This window comes from Podarcis filfolensis, assembly GCF_964270895.1.
Source record: "Podarcis filfolensis genome assembly, chromosome: 7".
NCBI lineage: Eukaryota > Metazoa > Chordata > Lepidosauria > Squamata > Lacertidae > Podarcis > Podarcis filfolensis.
The window spans coordinates 19,878,413-19,894,655 of NC_139603.1; the positions used below are offsets into that span (position 1 = coordinate 19,878,413).

Consider the following 16,243-nt stretch of genomic DNA (forward strand, 5'->3'; position numbering starts at 1 on the left):
TCCAATTCTCAAAGTGGCCTTCTAATTGCTGACCAGAGGACAGCTGGCCTGTGCCACAATATACATTTCTTGTCCTCCCAGGCTGAAGTGCCTGAAAAGTAAGAACACATTCTGTCATTGCAATTTTATAGAAGTCATAGCTATAAGGTGAGGCGGCACTGGTTTGCGCTGTTCTGAGGTGAGGTAGAGACATCACCCTTGTCAAATAAAAAGTTATACCTGTTTGAAGGACTGCGGAAACACCACAAGCAAAATGCTGTATTTGTCAGAAGATGCTAGCCATAGTTGAAGTCTGACAAATAGATGGCAAGGAAGAAACAACAAAATAGTCAGGTAAGGCTGAGATCCGCACACTTACCCGGGAGTAAATGCCATGGAATTTACTGAAACTTCTGTCTGGAAGTAAACACTGTAAAGGATCTGAGTCTGGGAAACCCACTGTGTGTATAGCAAAGAGTTTGGGGCTGAAATCCCCCCCCCAACTTACTCAGAAGTAACTATAATTTAACATAGTGATACTTACCTCTGAGTTGTATATTGTACTTTAGGATTTGGAGTAGGCAGACTTGAGTTCAAATTCAACCACACAACACAACGGGATGGTCTTAGACAAGCCACTATCTCACAGCCCAACCAGCACACGGGAGACAGGGTGACATTTATGTGACTATAATGTTGAAAAAGTCACATACTCTGCCCTAAGCTTCACTGAGGAAAGGCAGGGAAATTTGCTTGTAACTGATAAGCAAAGCTTGCCTGTAAAGCTATTCACCACGAGAAGCAAGCTACAAACGCATAAATGCTACAACTGAAGTGTTGTGAATTGGTATACTTCAAATAGTTCAATTGAAGGAGGAAAAATATCTGAGGGAACTGGGGGTGGGGATACATCATATCAAAACACAGTTCCTACATATTAAGTCATGCTGGCTCCACACCCTACAACAGACACCTCAAAATGTTGCTCCTTCTTTAAAAAAGCAAGGCAAAAATTGCAACCACTTTTCCTCAAGGACACACAGCCACTTGCCATACTCTCTCTGTTTCCTTTAACTCCAAGTTGCATCAGTCACACAGACATACCTGAGCAGTCCACCTCCTCAAATTGTTTCCCTCCATTTACCCGAAGCTCGGAATGAAACAGTCCTCGGTTTTTTGTAAATTCTCCACAGACAGAGTCAGCCATGTGAAGTCCTGCAGAAACTACAGGCGTTTCCAGCAAAGCCTATTCTGCTTCTGTTTCATAAAGGCACCAGACCTGCACACTTTCTCTCCGTTGCATGAGGTCAAAGCAGCCTCTTCAAGCAACAGCTACTGCAGCTCAGGACTGGGAGTTAGCGAGCGCTGAATTTAGGAAATATGGCACACCTGCAACAGAAAAAGGATCAAGGACTGAGAGCTGCTAGGGCAATTCTGGTCCCCTGGGAGATACTGCCTGACCCTTCAGTTGCCAGTGCAGGCAAAGAAACTGGATGAGCTACAGTCATGACAATGAACATTTCTGCCATAATTTGTGATATATCTGTTTGTGACGTATATGTAACAGTGAATGCCCTGGATATGGTGAATGCTAAGACTCTCATATGAATGTTGATGCCCCAGGATATCTTGAAAAATTGTCACAGTCCTATTTCCCCCCTCCCTCTCAGACATGCCGGTGAATGTCAGTAGGTAGCATGGAGCAAATGCTAAATGTTAGCTATCAACATTTACTAGTATGTCTGATAAGGGGGGCAAATTAGAGCTTTGTTGCATTTTTTTTTTTTAAATATACTCCTTTCCTCCAGTAAACTCAAGGTGCCATGCATGAATCATCCCTCACCTCAAAGCTTTTAGTGGGCATTTTGACATGCTGTGAAAACGACCCCTTTTGGTGTGTGTGTGTTGTTTTTTTTGAGGGGTGATTTTACGAAAATGTGGCAGATGTCTTTAGTCCCAAGGTAACTGTCTCAAACAAAGCCCCACCCCACATTTTAGCAGTGTCCTTCCTTGCAATTCTTTTCCTTTTACTGATTCTACACACCACCTCCTTGTTTCTTCTCAATGTGATCCCAGCCAGTCTGTTCCTTGTGATGTCATAAAACCACGAAGCAACTCATATTGGATTATGTGTCAAAATTACTGAGGGCAAAAAAGCCAGTCCTATTCCCTAATCATCATCATCATCATATTATTATTATTAATAATAATAATAATACCCCACCCATCTGACTGGATTTCCCCAGGCACTCTGGGTGGCTCCCACTGGATATTAAAAACACGATAAAACATCGAACATGTCTCTGCTGTTAATACCTGCACTTCCACAAGGTGGGATCATAACAAAGTAGCCTGAAGGTGACAAGTTAATAATAATAATAATAATAATAATAATAATAATAATAATAATAATAGTAATAATAGTAATAATTTATTTGTACCCCGCCCATCTGGCTGGGTTTCCCCAGCCACTCTGGGCGGCTTCCAACAAAGATTAAAAATACATTAAAATGTCACACATTAAAAACTTCAGTGAACCTTCAGATGTCTTCTAAATGTCAGGTTGTTGTTTATCTCTTTGACATCTGATGGGAGGGCGTTCCACAGGGCGGGCGCCACTACCAAGAAGGCCCTCTGCCTGGTTCCCTGTTACCTCACTTCTCATAGGGAGGTAACCACCAGAAGGCCCTCGGAGCTGGACCTCAGTGTCTGGGCAGAACGATGGGGTAGAGACGCTCCTTATTAGAAGGGGAGGAAACACTGTTGCCAAGGCAATTACAGCGCTCTGAAAAAATAGAAAACATTAGCCCAATCCTAGGGTTGTCATGTATCCTCTTTTTCCAGGACACGTCCTCTTCTTCAGGGCTAAAATTTCTGTCTGGGTGGATTTTTAAAATTTGCCAAAATGCCTCTGGCTAAACTTTCTGGATGAAACCAAGACTGGTGGTTGAAGACTTGCTTTCCTCTTCTCTTCTACTGCCCCCCTCAGCAATATATCACTCCTTCTATAGCCTACATATAGTAGGGACATTTAAAACAAGAATCGTCATAGCACCCTCTTTTTTCGTCTTCAAAATATGGCAGCCCTAGCACAATCAGCTTTTGGGATAGAGGATGGCTGCCATGCTTGGGGCAATGCAGACATTTTCCCCACCCACCATGCTCAAAAAGATGGTTCATAAAATTACCCATTCCCCAATTGCAGATCAAGCCTTAAATTTACACATTTACATCACTGGGTTGCAGCAGCCAATAGCTCTCCAGGAGCTATATTATTAAATGTAATATAATATTTCCCCACTTAGTGCTTAATTTAATTAATATTAATACAATGTTGTAACTAAGATCCAAAACCCACCTGGAAGCTTTCCTGCATCCTAACTGATCCCTGAAGGAAGTGGTGAAAGAAAAACACTCTGCATATGTTCAAAGACACTGTTTCCCCTAAAATAATTCAACATTTGTCCATGGATGAACCTTGGCATTGAAAAATTAGCTAAACTTTGATCAGGCATTCTCAGCCTTGGTTTAAAATGAGAAATGGCTAAGAGGGGCAGTAATATCCTTGCAGTAATGAGTTTTTGTGTGTGTGGAAAGTGACATTTTAAAATATTCTCATTTTATGTCAAACGAACATAAAATGGGTATTTTTGTTTGATAAAGGATCATTGTCAGGAATACCTATTATGTTTCCAGAGGTGGGGGCAGGGGGTCTGAATCAATATTTTGACGTTCACCTCAAGTTCAGAAGCACATGCCACCCCAATCTCTGATCAAAGACACACCAATCTCCAAGTGGCATAAGATTCCAGGCACTTACTGAGGGCTTGTGTCTCCTTTTGGAAATGAGGCACAGTTGAGACTGTGGTGTCTTTAGGATATAAGGTTTGTTAACACATAAAGGTAAGGTAAAAGTTGATGGACCTCTGGACAGTTAAGTCCGACAATGGGGTTGTGGCGCTCATCTCGCTTTCAGGACAAGGGAGCTGGTGTTTGTTCTCAAACAGCTTTCCTGCTCATGTGGCCAGCAGGACTAAACCACTTCTGGCACAACAGAACACCGTGAAGAGTGCCAGAATACACAGAAACGCTGTTTACCTTCCCACCGCAGTGGTACCTCTTTATCTACTTGCACTGGCATGCTTTTGAACTGCTGGGTTGGCAGGAGCTGGGACAAAGCGATGGGCGCTCACCCCATCGTGCGGATTCAAACTGCCAACCTTCTGACTGGCAAGCCCAAGAGGCTCAGTGGTTTAGACCTGCAATGGAGGGGTTCACACCCCCAAAACGTCTTGCTTCTCCCTCTCTTCAGCTCGCTGTTTTGCTTCTAGGTCACATCCCTGCAAAATCTGCTCTAAAACACTTAGGTTTTTTCTAAGAGTTGAAGGAATTTGACATCTGGCCCGGATCCCCCATTCCTTTGTTATCTTAATGACCCATCACCCACATGATCACCACAACAGGCAGATAGCCTGGCTTTATTAACATTTAACACTTGTTGAATCCAATGATAAGAACGGTCTGGCATCCACAAACTCGTAACAGTACTATTTTAATCATTTTCAAGGCTGAAAAGCTTGATAGTTCCTATTTATGTGTTTTTATTGATAGTTCCTATTTATGTGTTTTTACTATGAGAAATGTTGGAGGGTATGAAGTCATGTGACCTCTGAGCCAAGGCAATAAGTAACTATACAACCTTTAGAAGACATCTGAAGTTAGCCCTGTATAGGGAAACTTTTTAACGTTTAGTATTTTATTACGTTTTTTATATATGCTGGAAGCCGCCCAGAATGGCTGGGACAACCCAGTCAGATGGTTGGGGTATAAATCTTATTATTATTATTATTATTATTATTATTATTATTATTATTATGGAATAGGGCATCCCTATGTTCATCGGAGAAAAGTCGGAGGGTATGATATCCCCCTTTCTGGAACTCTGTGAGGGGAGGAGAAATGTTAAAAAGAAATGGCAGCGGAGAGTGAAATAATTTAGTATCCCATCACCTTATTTTCTGCTGAAAATCACCTAGTTTCCCCCTCAGTTTGGCCCCACCAGTTTCATTTGTTGGTAGGTGTGTGTGTGCTGTGGGTGGGTGTTGGGTTATTCTTTATTTTAACACTATGTCCCATTTCATTACAGGACTACTGTAAAGGACTTTTGTTGTATAAAAACGCCATTGCTTGATGGAGCATTTTGAATATCAGGGACACAGTGTTGTTCTCCCAAGTTTTTTCAGCCTTTCCGTAACTCCAGCAATGACAGTGGCATTTGAAAATAGCAAAGCCAGTTTGCTCAACCTGTTTACTCGCTCCTTTCCTAACGTAAATAAATTACCCCCATTCCAAGTGTCAGCGTAGCATTTTTCAGAGGGAAGATTTAATCAAAAGTGTATTTTAGTTGGCACGGCTGTAAATTTTAGCGCATTGCTTCAGTAGTGTTGCGAGTGCATCTCTTCCTGAAGAGATGACAGGTAGTAACACTGCCATCCCATTATGCTGAAATAAGCATATATGTGCATATGCAATTGCACGGAAATGAACAAACGAGGAAGCCCTCCTCCTTTGATAAGGTTAATCTGTGTTTTTCCAGATACATTGTCTAAACTTTGCACTTGCCAAAATGTGATGGCTTAAACGATAGAAAACGACAGCTAACTAGCTCCAGTTCCATCGCTCACACGAGGAAGAAGCAGAACTTGTGCAGCGAAGCGTTTGTCATCAAAACAACATCACAAACATTTTTCATTTCAAAAAAATGTAGTGTGTAAAATTAGGACGGGTGCAGTTACTACGCTATATAATTGAGAAAAGGGATGGGGAAGAGAGACCAGTTACTTATATGCAAGTAGTTGTGCGTCGAGGTCCCCCAGGCCACCCCAACAACTCACATTTCACACATCAATTTTTGTTTAAGGTTTTTGGCATGAATTTGGCCACAACTTTATTTAAATACACACACGTGAGTGGTTGCTTAGGCATTGGTTACGACTATCTGTCCTTGCCCCAGGGACAGAACTGACTTCTGGATTCCAGCGGAAGCCAAGAACCATATTGGGGAGAAATGAAGCTGGGCATCACTCCCTCATCTCTCACCCTCATGCCCCCTGGGGCTTGCACGGCCCAAGTCCGATTCCAGGGATTCGGACGAAAGGGATGGGAAGCCCCTGGATTCCTTTAACGAAATTCCCCTTCAGCACCACCATTGGAGGGGTAGACACTTACCCCTTCACCAACCAATTTTAACTAATACCTAACCGCCAACCTTACAAGTTGTGACGATTTGCTACGCAGTAGGCAAAAACCAAATGGCAACAGCCAATCAGCCAAATGGACAAAATTCCTACCAGGCCCCTGCCCCAAGGCAGACGACCCCACGACAGGCATAGCAAGGTCAGAGGACAACGACCCCCCCTTTTCAGGGAGGGTGGGCGGGTGATCCGGTGCACGTAGCCCAAGAGAAGGCCCCAGGCTGCGAGCCCTGTATTTAAGACCTCTGACCCCTCCCACACTTTAGCAACATAACATTCTCCCCAGCAACACTCCTTGCCCAATCACAGCATGTGGCCAATTTGCCCAACAACAGTGGGGTGGCCTTTTTGGCCCCCACCGCAACACGTGCTCTCTATTATGGAGAACACACTTTCTTTGACTGGCCAGCTGTACAGTCACACATATGCACTGGCACCTGTGCTGAGTAGCATCTTAGAAACTTTGCCCCATAGATATTTTTGGACTACAACTCCCATCACTCCCGACATTTGGCCGTGTTGGCAGGGTCTGTTGGAAGCGGGAGTCCAACAACATCTGGAGGCCCATTCATTTATTTCATTTGTATCGTGCCTTCCATCCAAATATTCCGGAGAGGTTCACAACATAAAAATGAAAACACAATCATATGTGGTGGACTTCTAAAAGGGTAAAAGAGTATTGGGAAATGATCCATAATGAATTGAAAAAAATGTTGGAAAGTACTTCCCCCCCCCAAAAAAAAAAAACCCAAAAAAACAAACAAACCAGAGTCCTTTCTGTTGGGGACAATTCAGACTGAAATCCCCAGGTGTCAAAAAAGGTTCTTTATGTAATCCATTACTGCAGCCCGTGTTTCGTTAGCTCCCAAACGGAAAACCAGCGAGGTCCCAACCAAATGGCAACTTCAGAATGGCAACTTCAGTTGACAGAATATGCGCCGCTTGCAGACTTAACATATAGAATACGAAAACGAGAAGAACATGCATTTAGAGAAGATTGGAAAATGTTTATTGAATATATGGGAAATGCTTGTGTACAGCTGAAAACACTGGCAGCATTAAGATAAATTCAACAGTGTTATTAAGTTTTGATGGATGCAGTAATGGAATACTGAATGGTATAGGGTTTTTTTGTAAAATAGGCAGGGATTTACGGTATGTTATGTAACATGAACCATGGAAAGAGAAGAAGGGAAGTCATTGATATCTTAAGGTTGGTTAAATGAATATTCTGAAGTGTAAAACTGAAAATTCAATAAAAATTATAAACAAAGAAATGAAAACACAAAATACATAATAAAACAAAAGCGAAAGTGAAAGAAACAAGAAACCCCTCTCCCATATACACATTTTAAAGGCCATAGAATGTTAATCAGTCCAAGGCCTGGTTGAAGAGAAACGTTTTCACCTGGTGCCGAAAGATGTGTAATGAAGGTGCCAAGCGAGCCTCCCTGGGGAGAGCATTCTGCAATCGGGGAGCCACCGCAGAAAAGGCCCGTTCCTGCATTGCTACTCTCCAGACCTCTCGCTGGATAGATTTCCCCTTCCATCCCATAGATACCCCATCTGTGTCCTCGAACTTGAAATATTTTGCAGCCCCTGTTCATGAGCAGGAAACCCCCCGCCCATGTCACTGCATATCTTGATGTCATGGCCAAAACGTTCTCCCCAGTTGCTTGGAGAATGCCACAAACTCAAGACAAAGGCCCACGGGGTGGGGTGGGGAGAATGGGTTGCACAGATGCCTGCTCAAAAAATACCAGCTATAGCTGTCTTTCTTCCTAATGGGTTTTGAGCAGTCGTATGCATGAGAGATTAGGAAGCTGACCAACTCGGAAGTGGGTGAACTCAGGTCACCCAAGGTCCTATGACAAACATGGCATCCATGAGACATTGGACTCTCTGGAGGCGTATAGTGGTACCTCTGGTTATGTACTTAATTCATTCTGGAGGTCCGTTCTTAACCTGAAACTGTTCTTAACCTGAAGCACCACTTTAGCTAATGGGGCCTCCCGCTGCTGCCGTGCCACCGCTATGCGATTTCTGTTCTCATCCTGAAGCAAACTTTTAACCCGAGGTGCTATTTCTGGGTTAGCAGAGTCTGTAACCTGAAGCGTATGTAACCTGAAGCGTACCACTGTATTTTCTTAGCCTATTATGGCAGCATTAGGGTTGGTTTGGACAGACAAAGGTGTCAGCTCAAAGGTGTTTAATTCCCATAACCCGAGAGGCATGTGGTTTTTAGCCGATCCTGTATTGCTTGTTGGAGAAAATTCAAGCAGTTCAGGTAGAGAGTTGATGCTATGAATCCAGGTGGAGCACAACACTGATAATTTCCTTCAGGTGAAGGGAATTCTGTACGCAAGTCTGGCACCTTGCAAAGGAACAGAAGACACTTTTTCTTCCTTTTTTAAAAAATAAAAATAAAAATGGAGGAAATATCAACAAAGGGCAGTGGAAACTGAGGAAAAATACTCATGAAACTTAGCCCACCCATTCCCCCACCTTCCTCTCCCCCTTTTGAGTTGAAGGTGAAAATTGAGGCAAAATATACCAGAAGTGGATGGAGGCAACTGAGCACCACAGAGTGTTCTGTATTGTGCAGGAAATGAAAAAAGAAACTGAGAGGTGTGTCCTGGCCCTGTTGACTCATGCCATGTCGAAAGAGCTCCTCCATTTGAGGACAGGGACTGCAAGCTCTTATAAACTCCAGAAATGCTGCTCTACTGCAGGCACAGATACCATAGTTCTGACTGCACAAAGCCCACAAAAAGTGCCTGTGAGAACATTTTACAGCATTATAACTGCTGCTCAACAAGAGTAGGAGGAATACATTTACATAGTCATGTTTCTACTCTGTGGTGGCGACAAGTGATTTCATCTCCAGGGATTCTTGACTAGTGGGTGGTTCCCCCAAGAGCAAGGGCAACTAACTCACCACCAGTTCCCGAAGAAAAAATGGCACCCCGAGGTGCTGCACCTTTCACAACCCCCCACGAATTTACATCTGCCTGTCCGTGAGCTGAAGATGGTGAACTCCACTATTATGAAACAGTGACACCTTTTGTCTTGCTCCTTGCCATAATGATAGGCCCTTCCACCACAGTCAAAGCCAAATCACAACAGCATGTGTGGTGTTCTTTAATATATATATATTCCAGTGGATGGCGTCAGGTGATTCTGACTCATCATTAGCAGAGCTTGTAATACTCATGCTGATCTGCAGTCTGACTGAGAAGGTGATGATACTGCAGAAAGTCACCCAATAGTGGAGAACACTATTGTGTGAAACCGCCCACAACAGGCCATGCCTCAGGACCTTGCTGAAATGCAGTGAATCATTTTCTCCATTCCAAAATCAAAACACAAGAAGGAGCTGTGATGTTTGTTCAAAACGTGTGTGTGTGTGTGTGTGTGTGTGTGTGTGTGTGTATCTTCATATACACTTTTGTTCTGCTGCAGTTTAGAATCGTCATGAGCTCCAGCATGATGACAGAACAGCAGGCAGGTGAGCCAGCGAGAAACATGAGTGTCTGGCACCCCAGGCGAGCTGTTTAATGGATGCGGAGAGGCACTTCAGAGGGAAGTTTGGCAAACTTCTCTCTGAAGCACCTCCAACTCACCTCAAATGAGTGCATCATGTAGGGATAAAAGGTAAAAAGGTAAAGGACACCTGGATGGTTAAGTCCAATCAAAGGTGACTATGGGATTGCGGCGTTCATCTCGCTTTCAGGCCGAGGGAGCCGGTGTTTGTCTACAGACAGCTTTCCGGGTCATGTGGCCAGCATGATTAAACCACCTCTGGTGCAACAGGACACCGTGATGGAAGCCAGAGCGCATGGAAATGCTGTTTACCTTCCTGCTGCAATGGTATTTATTTATCTACTTGCACTGGTGTGCTTTCGAACTGCTAGGTTGGCAGGAGCTGGGACAGAGCAACGGGAGCTCACATGGCCGCAGGGATTCAAACCACCGACCTTCCAATTGGCAAGCCCAAGAGGCTCAGTGGTTTAGACCAAAGAGCCACCCACATCCCTTGGCATGTAGGGATATGCCAAGGAAGTTCAGCTGTAAATAGAGAAGGAGTTGCGCAGGTGCATGAAAAGTGGGCCTGGAAAAGGGGTCAACGGGTCTGCTGAATGGATAAAGCAGGAGCAGCATGTTAAAATGATAAGTTTAATGTATGCAACATGTTGGGTTTGAATTCATTGCATTTGGAATGCTGCAAAGAGAAGTGCACCTGAAGCAAGAGTTTCCACTTAAAGCAGAAGGCTGGCATTTTCCCATTTCAGCGAGCTAAACTACCTGATGACTTGTCTGCCAGAAACCCAAGCTGCAGCTGTCACAGCAGGAGAGGAAACTTGAGATGGCTGGCAGTAGTTGTTGCAGACAAGCTCTGCAATGTTGAACAAGCTCAGGAACTCTCTCTGGGACCAGAGAGAGGAACGTTGACTGAACTGCATAAAGAATGGAAAGGGCTGAAGCACATTTCATGTTTGCAATGTGCTCCTTGGTTATCTTGTTCTTAACAATATTTATATGTAGTTAATGTTAAAACTATTTTGCAGGAAAGCTTTGAAACTCATCATTGGGGTGGAAAGCTGATTTGTTTCTACAGAAGGTCCAGATCAGGGATTCCACTGAACAATTCTAACACAGCAGTCTCATGTGTTTATGTGTATCATTAAACATTTACAATTCATAAATAAAAGTACAATTTAACAAACCACAATGAATCTGGAGCAGCCAGACAATTCTCAATGGCCTGGTGTCAAGAAGCAGCAAAAGCATGGGTGGATAAATATTTATTCAGGAGGTACTGAGAACCTGGAGGAATTGGTGCCTGACTTATTTCAGGGACAAGACTATTCCACAAATTAGGCACCACAACATAAAATCTCTCCCCCGCCCCCATGTAGTAGTAGTAGTAGTAGTAGTAGTGGTAGTAGTAGTAGTAGTAATTTTTATTTATACCCCGCCCTCCCCAGCCAAGACCGGGCCCAGGGCGGCTAACATTAGGGATAAAAAAATTGATTAAAAACAACTTAAAAGCAAGATTAAAATACAACACTAAAACGCAGCATCATTTCAGTAGAAACTCAAATCAAAAACTTTTGGGGGATGCAAACGTCAAATCTTCACCAAGGCCAACTATCCAGACTGGTCCTACATGGGCCAGAAAAAAGCCAGGGAAGTCCCCAATTAGGAGTTCCATCACAGAAAGAGAAAGGAAAAAGGAAAGAGGGGGAGGGGATCAAGTTGATTCCAGGCCAAAGGATGAGTCGAGGCAATTCTCTCATACACTTTCACAGGCTGTCCCCTGCAGACATAACCTTTATATTTCCTTTCCATACTCCAGGGAAATTCGGACTACTGTGCCCATACTGTTTGGGGAAATTTTTTAATGTTTAATGCTATATTGTACTTTTTAATATTTGGTTGGGAGCTGCCCAGAGTGGCTGGGGAAACCCAGCCAGATGGGCAGGTTGTAAACAATAAATTATTCTTATTCTTATTCTTATTCTCATATCTGACCCTTGTAAACAATGTTCTGTGTTGTTAAATAATGGTTTGATTTCGTTGCTAGATGTCTTGAGGTTTTTAAGGAGAAATAGTAGAGTATTAATGTTTTAAAATAAATCAACATTGTCTCTGTGGTTCCTATTGCAATCTCTCTCTTGCTTCCTCACTGTCCTAATTTGATTCCAGTCCTGTCAGCACCCAATCACCTAAGTCTGCTGTTGGAGAACTTGGTGAAGGTTTTGATGGCTATATGGAACCTCCAAGTTTAAATGTCTTATGACGCTGAACACAAGTTGCCAGTAAGCAACAGCTGGAGAGAGCTATTGACCTCCATACCAGCTTCAGTACTTCCTTGAGGGATTTAACTGGCCACTGTGGAAGACAGGACATCTTTGATCTGATCCAGAGGTTTTTATGTTCTCACACATATGGTCCTCAGATGGATGAGGTTGCCATAACGATGAGACATGCAGGACTCACAATACAAATTCTAGCTAAGTATGTTTCCCAAAACAAAAAACAAAAAGCCCCCACACATTTACTGAGATTCTTGGACTTTTTTAAAAAAAGCATTTAGCATTGTTTAAAAAAAGAAAGTATTCAATCTGGAGCAATGAAATAAAACTATGTATCAGATACTTCTAAAGAACGAAAGCATATGAGAGGAAAATATATGCCAGTAGAAACAAAAGTGTTTTTTGTTTGTTTTTAATGACCTGATGCACAGATGTTGCATTGAGAGCAAACTGAATAAAAGCAACTGCTTGTGGCAAGGGCAGGTATAAAGGAAAATTGACCAGAGCCCACACAATCCATAGGGCTCTCAATAGATTAAATGGAATTGTACCAGACACATGATCCATTACTTAAAATATAGCCATCAGTCAATACATTTTCAAAGCCTTTGCCATGTATGTGCAGTTCGAATCGTATCACTTGCCAATGAGTAAGAATCATTTCAACTGGGATTTTTTCTTTTCTTTGTTTTACTTCCCACTATGTCAATTTCCTTATGCTCACTTTCTAACGTTTCCAAATAAGGATATGAAAACATCTGAAAGAACAGCCGAAACATAAAGTTGAGCGTCCTTGGGATGACTCAGTCATTGGCAAATGATAAAACCTGACAAAGAGAGCGAAAGAAATGCTGAGGAAGAAATAATAATTGACAAAGGTCACCAGGCAGATTAATGACAATAATCCTATGGCCTAAATTATCCTAATGTCAAAGGGATGGAAACTCCATCACCTCCAACAACCTGTTTTACCCTAACATCCTGTCATCCCTTATTAATCAATAGCCACATTACTGATTGCCGAAGAATTGATGCTTTGGAATTATGGTGCTGGAGGAGACTCTTGAGAGTCCCATGGACTGCAAGAAGATCAAACCTATCCATTCTTAAGGAAATCAGCCCTGAGTGCTCACTGGAAGGACAGATCCTGAAGCTGGGTCTCCAATACTTTGGCCACCTCATGAGAAGAGTAGACTCCCTGGAAAAGACCCTGATGTTGGGAAAGATGGAGGGCACAAGGAGAAGGGGATGACAGAGGACAAGATGGTTGGACAGTGTTCTCAAAGCTACCAACAAGAGTCTGACCAAACTGCAGGAGGCAGTGGAAGACAGGAGTGCCTGGCGTGCTCAGGTCCATGGGGTCATGAAGAGTCGGACATGACTAAATGACTAAACAGCTAAACAACAACAAATCCAGAGAATTCACCTTTTGTTGTGGGGTGTGTGTGTGTGCCTGTGATAGTCACCCAGGACTCGGGTACATTAGCCAAGACACAGCGTTTTGAATGCATTATAAACATGCAACACCAGATGGTGCCAGCGAGCAAAAATAAATAAATCCCATAGTGTTTTTTTCTTTTGTTATAATAATGTAATTTCTGACTTTATTTTTATTTTTTTTTTATTTTTATTATTATTATTATTATTATTATTATTATTATTATTATTATTATTATTTCTATACCGCCCTATACCCGAAGGTCTCAGGGCAGTTCCTTATTTATAGCATTTTTTCCTGTGTGTAGATTCAGTCCTTCACTTCCCTTACGATAGAACACAAGATTCACACAACCGTTGAATCACTGGGTTGAGGGCATGAGCACAAAACATCCAACAAGGTCTACATGAGCACATGGATTCCCCTATACACAAGCATTTCCAAGTCTTGAGCTCAGAATCATAGCATGCCAAAACAGAAGTAATATTTAGTGCTTAAAAGCTTTCCTGCATGTTTTCCAACCATTCTCCATCAACTAATGTGTGTGTGGTGTGTGTGTGTGGGGGGGGAAATTTCATTAAAAATTATTGAACATAAGAATTTTGGTAAATTGTCAGCTTGAAGGAGAAAGACGTTGAAAGAGATTAGGTTGAAAGAGAAAGGCTTTTGCCTATTCTGACAGGCTTATGCTTAGCCGATGAGGGTACATCTTTGTGGAGTAATGTCTATGGAGGGCAGCACATAACAAGTGTGGCTTTCTTGCCATGTATACCTAAGTTTTTGCTTTGCTCAGTTTTCCCTCAAACCTGGACGTTTCTGGAGTTAAGAGATAAGGGGCATAATCAAAATTAATAGAAAGGCTGAACTTGGCAACAATCTTGTTACTCATGAGACACCAGAATGTATATTCTTCCCATGATGCATTAGCCATCTTGATACAACCCATGGTCACACAAAAAATAATTGATGGGATACATGACGTAGGGTCGCAATATGTCCAGAATTTCCCGGACATATCTGGAATACTGCAGTTGGCAGCAGTGTCTGGGCAGAAATCAGTAATAATGTCTGGGAAAATCTGGACATATGGCTGCCCATGTTGGCAGTGTCATTTTTGCTGATTTCCCAAAAATTGCATTATTATTTTTTACTACGACAGCCCTACATGACAACACCATCATTCCCTTATAACAGTTTCAAATCCTGTCAACGCTAATTTCATTTCTTTCTTTCTTATACCAACATATTTCTCCCGAATTACTGTATTTTTTTTCTTTATTCTGTCTGAAAACAGATGATCATTTACCAAGTGGTAATTTATCATGTTATCATGTCATCAGTTTGGTAAGCCGGTTGTCTTCTGCATTGTCCTGACAAGTGATCTGCAGAATATTATCAGGATTCTGCACCTGATTGGAAATTTGGGGAAATAAGAGACTGGTGAAATTATTTTTACCACTTAGGAGAACAAAAGAAATAGCCAATTTGCCATGTGGGTCTGCGAACTAACTGGCAAGTAATGATATCTGATGAATAGGAGTCTACATTCAGCCACTGTGAGTCACTGAAGTGACTCACAAAATGATATCCTTACAATGATTTAGAAGGCTCAGAAGCATAATTTCTCACTTTAACGACAAGTAATTGAGAACTGAAAAAATCAGCCCACAGATGTAAGTACAAGGAGATGAGTTAGGTTTTTTGAGGGGGGTTTATTAAAGATGGAAAAAAATGCTTTGAGGAAGGGGTTTTCCAAAGAAATGGTATTTATAATTTATGAAAGAAAGAAAGAAAGAAAGAGGAGGAGGAGGGGAAGAAGAAGAAGAAGAAGAAGAAGAAGAAGAAGAAGAAGAAGAAGAAGAAGAAGAAGAAGAAGAAGAAAAATGTCCAGGATGGAAGATATTGTTTGCAAAAACTTGTACACAAAACCACTACTGGTGGTAAGATGTTGCAATCCACTCCAATCTCTGAGTGGTGTAAGATTCTAGGGGTTCATGTTTCCTTTTAGAAATGAGGTATGGTGGAGATTGTGGTGTCTTCATAATATATGGTTTCTTTACACATATTTACAACCTGAGCCTATGATGGAGGGGTGCACAGCATCAACACCCCAAAATGGTCTAATTTCTCTCATACCCGCAGCCTTGGGTTCAAACAGACATCAAACACCTTGCTCTGCCTCCCTGGCTTTACTTCTAGGTCATATCCCTGCATACTCTGCCTTACACTCTGGCTTTTGACCTAATTATATACAAGATGGAGGAGAAGCCCCACCCATTTTCCATCCAGTCAATAGCCCCCTTCCTTTGTTCTCAGAATGGCCCATTTTTCAGGCGATTACCTCATTCGGAATCTGGTGCAGCTTATATTTTAACACTTGCTGGATCCAGGAATTAGAAGGGGTCTGGTACACCACCACTCCCCGAGCTCATAATGTAATGGCAATGATGTCGAGAATCTTAATACTGAAAGGTTACATGGAAATTTATTATTATTATTATACAGTGGTACCTCGGGTTAAGTACTTAATTCATTCCGGAGGTCCGTTCTTAACCTGAAACTGTTCTTAACCTGAAGCACCACTTTAGCTAATGGGGCCTCCTGCTGCTGCAGCACTGCCGGAGCATGATTTCTGTTCTCATCCTGAAGCAAAGTTCTTAACCTGAGGTAATATTTCTGGGTTAGTGAAGTCTGTAACCTGAAGCGTATGTAACCTGAAGCGTATGTAAGCCGAGGTACCACTGTACCTTCAT

At 42.3% G+C, this 16,243-nt stretch overlaps 1 protein-coding gene across 4 annotated transcripts in view; it reads right to left on the reverse strand.

The window, feature by feature from the left end:
* The window catches only part of CDH10 (cadherin 10), a 189,022-nt gene that overhangs the window by 137,261 nt on the left and 35,518 nt on the right, over positions 1 to 16,243 (reverse strand). The window contains exon 1 of one of the 4 annotated variants that reach the window (XM_083623845.1): positions 1,084 to 1,448. The exons of the other annotated variants lie outside the window; for them this stretch is intronic. The gene's annotated coding sequence lies outside the window, so the exon portion shown is untranslated. Of the gene's footprint in view, positions 1 to 1,083; positions 1,449 to 16,243 lie in introns of those variants that run through there. 4 annotated transcript variants of the gene reach the window in all.